At 43.4% G+C, this 9,588-nt stretch overlaps 1 long non-coding RNA gene across 1 annotated transcript; it reads left to right on the top strand.

The window, feature by feature from the left end:
• Positions 1–1,000: 1,000 nt before the first annotated feature.
• On the top strand, positions 1,001–1,910 carry LOC306939964. The gene is made up of 2 exons (XR_013791955.1): positions 1,001–1,074; positions 1,474–1,910. It is a non-coding gene; the product is annotated as an uncharacterized lncRNA (long non-coding RNA).
• The last annotated feature ends 7,678 nt before the right edge of the window (positions 1,911–9,588 follow it).

Here is a 9,588-nt window from a genome sequence, read left to right as displayed (position 1 = left end):
CATTTGATTGGTCATAATTGAATCCACCCACTGATAATATATTCAGTCTGATCCCTCCTGCCTCACCATTGGCTGCAGGTCCTCCACCCTGGATAGCCACAACATTGACATCAAGAACCAATAAAAGAGGAAACTCACTCTCGCTACTCTGAGTGTGACCTATGACCTTTATAAATGTCTGTCACCAGTCGACGCCCAACCCGCCATGTTGTTGACTGCTCTCCACACCAGGTCACATGTCTCCCCAACTTAGAGTCCTCTGTATCATATGAAGATGACTATCAGCACAACGTTGGCTGGAAAACTCATCAGTTTGTTGATTCTCCTTCTTACAGATGGAGCGTTGATTAAAGAGAAACACATCCTGCAGTCCAGTTTGGATCAGTTACAGAACAGACATGACAACCTGACCGAACTGACTGACCAGTGTAAGACCAGACTTAACAACCTGACCGAACTGACTGACCATTTGGACAAGTTAGAGACCAGACTTAACAACATGACTGACCAGAGAGACCAGTTACTGACCAGACTGACTGAACTGAAGAGGATTCTTTGTGGTCAGTGAGACGTCACTGTTTTTATACATTCTTATATCATGTTGTTCATCATTTGTCATTCATCTGAGCACATGAAACAGTGTCTAACATTATATTTTGTTGTTAGAATCACATGGATTTACATTTGGTGGTGATGGGTGTTACTACTACTCTACTGAGAAGAAGACCTGGGAGGACAGCAGAGCATTCTGTACAGCCAGACAATCTGACCTGATGACCATAAAGAGCAGAGAGAAGCAGGTGCAGTGTGTGTGTGTGTGTGTGTGTGTGTGTGTGTGTGTGTGTGTGTGTGTGTGCGTGTGTGTGTGCGTGTGTGTGTGTGTGTGTGTGCTGTAAGTGTACATCTAGTTGAGACACACATCTAGTATTGTACACATTGTACTTCAGTAACCAGCTGCTTGTCTGTCCAGGACTTTGTTGACAGACTCGGAGTCAAGGGGGTGTGGTTTGGATTGACCGACAGCGAGACAGAAGGAGTGTGGAAGTGGGTGGATGGAACACCACTGACCACAACGTAAGACTTTACCTTCATTATTCTACTGAGGCCGATTCTAAAAGCTCCTGAAAAACAAATATTTATATAGCAGCATCACATTTATTTAATACTGTACATACTGTACAGAACCCCAAGAGGGGTTCCCGTCCAGAATGGGTTAAATAAAACATTTTAACTACATTTATTTTCAGCAAACTACATTTCACATTATTTCCTCTTCATATTTATTTCTAAATGGAATCAAAGGCTATAATACAACAGTTACTCTGTATCCGTTGTCTATTTCATTGTCCAGTTAATTTGTACGTAAATATATAATGTAATATAATTTGAAGTCATGATTAAAAAAAACTAAACATTCAGATGAAATCCTTGTTGTGAAGGTATTGTAATGTATTAATGTTTCTCCTTCTACAGGTACTGGCTGCCTGGTGAGCCTAATGACGTAGGAGGAAGAGAAGACTGTGCTTTGTTGTCTAATGGAGGATGGAACGACTATCCATGTGGGTCAACACGCTATTGGATTTGTGAAATAGTTTTCTAGAGTTATGCATTAACTAGTAATAGTTGTGTATGTGCAGCACCTGATTAACCCTTTGTGGTGCCTGGAGCTACCACCCGCCTGTGGGGGGGTGAGGGTGGGGGGTTTCAAATAGACAATGAGCTTGTAGATCTGCTATTTTGGGAAATATTCCCCCCATAATAGTCATGCTGGGGTTCAAGAGGATAATTCATATTTCCATTATTCAGATAAAGGGGAGACTATGTAATGTAACATGTAATCAATGAATAACAGCCATCTGTTTTATTTTAACACCACAGACAGATAGATCAATAAAGTGTTTGTGATGAAACTGGGTTTGGTCCAAATCAGTTTGTTAAAGGACCACTTCACCACTTTTCAACCCATCTTCATTTAATAGGTCCTCACTAATAATTCTCAAAGATTCTCAAAGATAGTAATTTAAAGTGGCCAGAAATGTGTTGTTTTTGACATCTAATTTAATTTTAGTCATAGTCTCTTGAATAGTTTTCATGTAGTTTTAGTCACATTTTAGTCACCTGGAATGTTTTATAGTGTTATAATCTAATATATAACTAACTCTAAAGTTGATTTAGTCGAACAAAATGTATTTAGGTGGGCCGTGATGCCGTCATAATGACCTTTTTCTCACTTGTTTCTCGCTTGTAGATCGTCTATTTTCAGCATGCAACTAATTGTAAAATTACTTATACTGGATCTCTTGTCCACTAGTCCCTTCCTAACATTTTAGTCTAGTTTTTATTTGTTGACGAAATTGTCAGTATATTTAGTCTTAGTTTTAGTCATCATAGCTTAGTTTTTATTTAGTTTCCATTTAGTTTTCGCCAGTGGAAAAAGGTAGTCGACGAACATTTTCGTCTTAGTTTTAGTCGACGAAATCAACACTGGTTTGCGTGTGGATGAGCCCTTCGCACACGTATCAGTGAACATAGGAGTAGTATCAGATGTGGCGACGAGCGCAATCCAGTCGCAGCCCATTTTTTAAAACAATGGGTCACAATATTTCCTCTTTAAGATACTGGGGTATAGAGAAGGTGGAGAGACCCCCCTCGCGGTGGTGACCACAATCGAATCCTACTTCAACGTGAAGCTTTTTTATATGTATATACTATTACTCAACACTATGGCTCCTCAAGGGCTGAATGAGGAATTTGATGTCAAACCATTTCTGGGATAATTCTATATTTTTCATTATTTTAACACTGTTTATCTTGCCATTTTTGTTATCCTTATGCTGTCCTCATTATTTTGTACTGTAATTGCAGTACCTTACTATTGTGTTGCTATTGTATTATGGTCTCCTCTTGTAGGCAGTATTTGTATTATTATTTGCAATGTTTTTACTGGTTTGTAGCTTATTATTCATTTTGTCTGCACCACTACACTTCCCTATTCTAAAGAGGTGGCCCTAGTGCCACTATTTTTAATATAATCAGAGTATGCCCTTTATGCTAATTGCAGCCACATCATTAGATGCGGTGGGCGTGTCTTGCTTGATTCCCTTCATTGCAATAGAGCTTGTTCCTTGTTGACCTACCCATATGCTGTTTTATATAATACGCCTGCTTGATGTTTTGTACTCATACCTGATGAAGACCCGTAAGGGTCGAAAGGTTGTACCTAAATAAAACCATGGTTTTCCTGGGAGCAGACACACAGTGTGTGGACAACCCTTCCTTTACCTGGGAGCAGAGACACAGTGTGCGGACAACCCTTCCTTTACCTGGGAGCAGAGACACAGTGTGCGGACAACCCTTCCTTTTCATAGTGCAACACTCTCTTTCTGTTTCTAGCTCAACAGCGACACTTTAGCACCTGTTGGTACCCTAAACATACATACAGACATAGGGACGGACAGACATTGCTGTTCCTTGGAGTGGTTGCACCACTCAAAAAAAGAAAAAAACAGGGGCCTGTATTTTGGATAACTTTGGACCACAAACTACAGAAACATATCGCTGTCATATCAGGGAAATCATAAAAACATGATGTGGTTTTAGTGTGATAGAGGCGCCCCCTTGTCGCTCCCGGAATAATACAAAAAAGGGTTAATGTTAAGGTAGGGGAGAACGGGGTAAGATGAACCACTTTTTGCTTAAGTTGTCCTGGAAGCAAGGCAAAATGAGATGGCAGTAAAATCTAATGATCTACCCATATTGCAGGATGTCTTCTATCAATTGAAATGATGAGTAAGCATCTATGACAAAGGGCCATGAAAATATGACCTTTTTAAAAAAAGTGGTCACGTGGCTCAATTTGCCCCAGGTAAGGGGTACGTTGATCCAAGTCAAGGGGCAAGTCCAACCACATGATGTTTTATTGTTAAAAGCTTAAACTTGAACAGATAATGTATTCACTTATCAATAATAATAATAATAATAATAATAACGGATTTCCCTTTTGCAAATAGTCTTATTTATTTGTTTATTTATTATTCTAACAATATTAAGACAATTCAATAAAGTTTGTTATTCAGAACCTTATATTTGCAATATTGTTAATACAACATTGCAAACTTCTCTTAATGGTATTGTGTGCCGAGTTGCCAACAGACAAGTTAAATAACCACCTGCCCAACACTAAGTAAACTAGTTCTGGGGTAACTATAATTCATGGAAATCCCTCCAGCTCCATGTTTACAATGAGACATAATGGGCAGTATTATGCGTGTCTTAAGTACCAGGTCTTATTACTTAACTTAAGACCTGGAGGCGTGATCAATGCCATTTGGCTATTCTGAGTGGCCAAACAGCATTGACCATGCCTCCAGGTCTTAAGTCATAAGACCAGGTACTTAAGACACACATAAAATGTGTCCAAAGTGCGCCCCCCCCGGGGGCGGATTTAATACGGCCCACAGCTTCATACCTGAATTGTATTATGAATGGCCCGCTCAACAGTACGGGACATTTTTACATTAAGGTTTTTTAATCTGGGCATTTCCCAGAGTATAATTTGTCAGTGTTCCTTAATTGTCTCCACCAGGCCGAAGGCATGGGGAGAGAGTATGTTTTGCACTCCGTCCGTGTGTCCGTGTGTACGTCCGTCCGTGAACAGCTAATCTCCGGCACCGTTAACCCGGTCGATGCCAAATCTTCCACACACACTCCCTGGATGCCAACGATGAACCTCTGCCCCCAAATTTCCAGAACGGCCTGTTATAGCGCCACCAGGAGGCCGCTTTGTGCAAAACAAGTTTTTGGACAGTACACCTACAGATTTTGTCCAAACATCACGCAAATTGGTACACAGTCTCTCTAGAGCCATTCAACGAAACTTTCAGATTTCTCAGACTCCACGCTAAGATTGGCTTCCAAAGTTCGCAGGAGTGCTCAGTTTCAAACAAAATGCTGCATCAACACATCGTGTGATTTCCGTGAAATTGTGCACGCACATTCCCACTAGGCCGAGGAAGAAATGCCACGTGAACATTTTCAACTCAGCCTCATGGTGGCGCTATAACTGGCCGAAAAGTGTTTTTACCTCTAACTGCACGGATCTGTGGATAACTTTGTATGCCAACTCCCTAGAGGCCAAGGAAAAATCTTTGCCTGGAATTTTTCACATATGCTCTTTATAGCGCCACCAGGAGGCCGACATATGTAAAACACATTTTCTAATATTACTCCTTCAGATTTTATCCAAATTTCACGCAAATCGGTACACATGCTCTCCATAGTCATGTGATCAAGACTGGTTTGTTTGATTTCTCATAATCCACCCTCATTGGCTACGATTGGCTTCTAAACTTTTCAGGAGTAGCCCGCTTTGTACCCGTTTTGTACAATTCGCCACAACTACTCAACGCAGCGTCCGATTGTGGTGAAACTGTGCATGCATATTCCCACTAGGCTTTGGAAGAAAGGCCACTTGACAGTTTTCAAATCAGCCTCATGGTGCCGCTACAACAGGCCAAGCATCACACACACACTCCTATCCTATCTTGGTGGAGACCTGTGCCCAGAAGATTTGACTGAGGGGCTGCCATTGGATTAAAAAAAAATAAAAAAAATTATGACAGACTGCCCCGGGAGGCGAGGGGCAGTGGATTAGTTGTCGTCAGAGGCAGCTCGTAGCAGGCATCGGTTTCCCTCGTCGGGATCAGCTTGGTTGCGCTTGGCTTAAGCTGACCCTCTTGAAGATTCGAGCGGCAGAGGAGACTTGGGATGTCTTATCCTCGCTGTGGCGTTGAGAGGCGCGTAGAGAGAGAAGCTGTCGTCTGGTCAGTTTTGGGTTGCCTCACGGTCTCTGGGAACCGGCCGCTGTGGCGCTGAGGTCTTACCCAGAAAATGGAACTTCTGCGGTGGGGACAGGAGTCAACCCAGGGCCTGGTCAGTGAAGGAGGACAGCTGTGTGTGTGGGGGGGGACGTGGCATCAAACCCTCCCTTGCTGGTCCTCCGTCGTCCCAGTAGAGGTTCCGAACATTAAGAGAGAGATGGCTGCCTGGCCAGTCATCATATATATGAAGAGGCGGGGACTGCAGCTCCTTGTCCTGCAAGGAGGTGCAGTCCGGACGTGTGTGAGCTGAAGGGGGCTGTCCCCTTAAACCATGAACCATAAAGCACATGAAATACTAACTCGTCACTAGTGGTTCTGGGGAGCTCCTATTAATACATCTGACTGAATATTTGGACTCAGCATAAATTTCCACATGTGGAGATATCAAACAGTACAGCTGTATGTCAATTAGAAATCAGGCAAGCCAGAATATAATTATATATAATATATAATACACTCATCACATTAATTCAACACAATATATATATATATATGGTTGAACCCCAATAGATAGTATACAAATATATATATTCGTGGTTCAAAGGCATAATACGTGAACAGTTTTATTCAAATTGTATTGTCTCATTGTGTAGGCTCAAAGATTCTGTCTTTCTGAGAAGAGCCCAGAGCATGTCGTAAATACCTCTGCTTAGCCATGCAGAGAAACGTCTGCTGGGGAGAAGTTAAACTCCACCCTCCCCCGTGGAACCTAGATTTGTTCACAGCAATGTTAGTGGCAAAGAGGGGGTGGGGGGGGGGAAGGTGTACCGTGCCTGTAATGTGTTAATTTGGTTATGAACCAAAATCCATCTGTGTTCATATCTGTCCAGGTCACACGCTACACAAGTTTATCTGTCATTGCAGACTAAACTAAAAAAGGCACAGATGCATTTAAGAACCAAAAACAGGTAAAAGGTGAATGTGATATCACTAATGTGCCGTTATCCTCCTTCAAATCTTTTTGCCAAAAATGTACAATGGTTCATTCATTCATATACATTGCGAGGTGAACAGTCGACGCCAGTGTCCTCGCTTCCCACATTCACACACCAATGGTGGCAAAGCTCACACCGACCGACTCATTGGAGGCAATGTAGGGTTCAGTGTCTTGCCCAAGGGCGCTTCGACATGTAGACAGGAGGAGCCAGGATTCGAACCGCCGACCCAGGGATCATTGGACGACCTGCTCTACCTCCTGAGCCACAGCCGCCCCCAAATCATCCGACTTCGCTCACACTAGCCATTCTGCTATTTTTGAGTGGTGCAACCACTCCCTTACGGAGCTATGTGTGTGTGTGGGTGGCTGGGTGGCTGGGTGCGTCTGAGCACGAAAACAGCATGGTTGTTTTTCACCACCTGTGCACAACCTAACACACACAAACGCACCTATTAACTGTATATATGGTGATTTCAGGTGTGCCAGTACAGTACAGTACAGTACAGTACAGTACAGTACAGTACAGTACAGTACAGTGTACAGCGGAGGGACCCCCACACGGTAAGTCATTTCTCAACCGTTTCGGACGCGGGGCGGCTCACCGGAATCGGCCCGGCCCCCTGGGTGCGTTCCTGTGGATCTGGAACTTCTGCCCCCCCCCTAAATTAGAAGATAAATTATCTTCAAAATTATTAGACTGTGCAATAATGTCATATTGTGTGTACCAACGTCTGTACCAACGTGGTTCACTCTCAGCCAGTTCTTTTGCAGTTAAAGGATATACTGTAGAGCCAAACACCAACTCGGAAACATTGTTGGTTTTGAACCAAGAACACTGTTAACAAAGCACTGCCTTTCCTCCCATGCTATAGGCACATAGAAGCTTACTTTACTGTGATGTGTAACAGTCTTTCCTCCCATGCTATAGGCACATAGAAGCTTACTTTACTGTGATGTGTAACAGTCTTTCCTCCCATGCTATAGGCAAGCAGCTTACTTTACTGTGATGTGTAACAGTCTTTCCTCCCATGCTATAGGCACATAGAAGCTTACTTTACTGTGATGTGTAACAGTCTTTCCTCCCATGCTATAGGCACATAGAAGCTTATTTTACTGTGATGTGTAACAGTCTTTCCTCCCATGCTATAGGCACATAGGAGCTTACTTTACTGTGATGTGTAACAGTCTTTCCTCCCATGCTATAGGCACATAGAAGCTTACTTTACTGTGATGTGTAACAGTCTTTGTAACATTTCATTACATCTCATTGAGTATATCTCAGTTATAATTCTTTTGATTTGAAAAGCCAGAGTGGACGTTAACATGTTCCCAAACATGTTTAAAAGTGAAATATCCCTTTAAGGGGTTGCAGTACCTCCCTCTATGCTATGAGGAAGAAAAGAGAAGACACAGACATCACAGACATGTGGGCGACTGTGGCTCAGGAGGTAGAGCAGGTCGTCCAATGATCCAAGGGTCGGCGGTTCGAATCCCGGCTCCTCCTGGCTACATGTCGAAGTGTCCTTGGGCAAGACACTGAACCCCAAATTGCTCCCGATGTGCTGGTTGGTACCTTGCATGGCTTCCGCCGCAATCGGTGTATGAATGTGTGTGTGAATGGGTGAATGTAATGCACAATCTATGTAAAGCGCCTTGGATAAAGGCGCTATATAAATGCACCATTTACTATATAAATGCACCATTTACCATCAAAGCAAAGTTCTTTGTTTACCCAGGGAAGTGGACTAAGCTCGAGATGCTTGTTTACAGCCAGGCCCTGCTCATAGAACATTTCATGGTAGGGGTTCAATGCCTTGCTCAAGGGCACTTCAGCGGTGGTAATTTTAACGTGCCGGTCCGGGGATTCAAACTGGCGACCTTTCCGATAACAAGACCGCTCCGCAAACCGTTCGGCCACCGCTGCCCCCGTAATCTGGTGAGAGTACGCCTGCGTGTGTGTGTGTGTGTGTGTGTGTGTGTGTGTGTGTGTGTGTGTGTGTGTGTGTGTGTGTGTGTGTGTGTGTGTGTGTGGGGGGCATAGTCCGTGTGCACAGTTTTTACTGCCGCCCTTTGGCTGTGTTAAGGCCTATTCATAGTCTGGATTTTCGGTGGTGAGGTGACCACCGCTCCGGTGGTGAACTGACCACCGGAGCTGAAATAACGTTGAGCGGTGGTAAGTAAAAACAGAGAGAAGGGCTGGAGCGGTGGCGGTGGTTTGCTCTTCACCGCGGCTCGTGACGTCATGTTGTAGTTCGGTGGTCACCTAACCACCGAAAATCCAGACTATGTATGAGCCTTTACTGTGTACCATTATATTGCACACTGGAGTGACAAAGTTTAGTTTTCCTATGCTGTCTGTCAGTGCAGAAGTAAGTTTCATTCGAGGCTAGAAAAATAAGGACAGGTTACATACTGTAGGTTCTTCATGTTATTGATGATCTGAAGTATTGAAGTTTAATAGAAGCTCCAGATAAGCAAGCAAGACCGTCTTTGAAAGGGAAAGTAAGTTGGTGCTGTGAGAGTTCAGAGTCATAGTACTGTACTGTACTGTACTGTACTGTACTGTACTGTACTGTACTGTACTGTACTGTACTGTACTGTACTGTACTGTACTGTACTGTACAAGGAAGAAGAGGAGAAGAAACAACAGAAGGCACACAAGAACAACATGGCAACCAGTCTGTCTCTCTCAGAGGTAGAATGTACCTGCCCTGTGTGCTGTGACATCTTCACGGATCCGGTTCTCTTGCTGTGCGGCCACAGCTTCTGTAA

This window comes from Electrona antarctica (assembly GCF_951216825.1).
Source record: "Electrona antarctica genome assembly, chromosome: 16".
Taxonomy (NCBI): domain Eukaryota; kingdom Metazoa; phylum Chordata; class Actinopteri; order Myctophiformes; family Myctophidae; genus Electrona; species Electrona antarctica.
The sequence above is the reverse complement of the archived record's forward strand: the minus strand, read 5'-3'. Positions and strand labels throughout refer to the sequence as shown.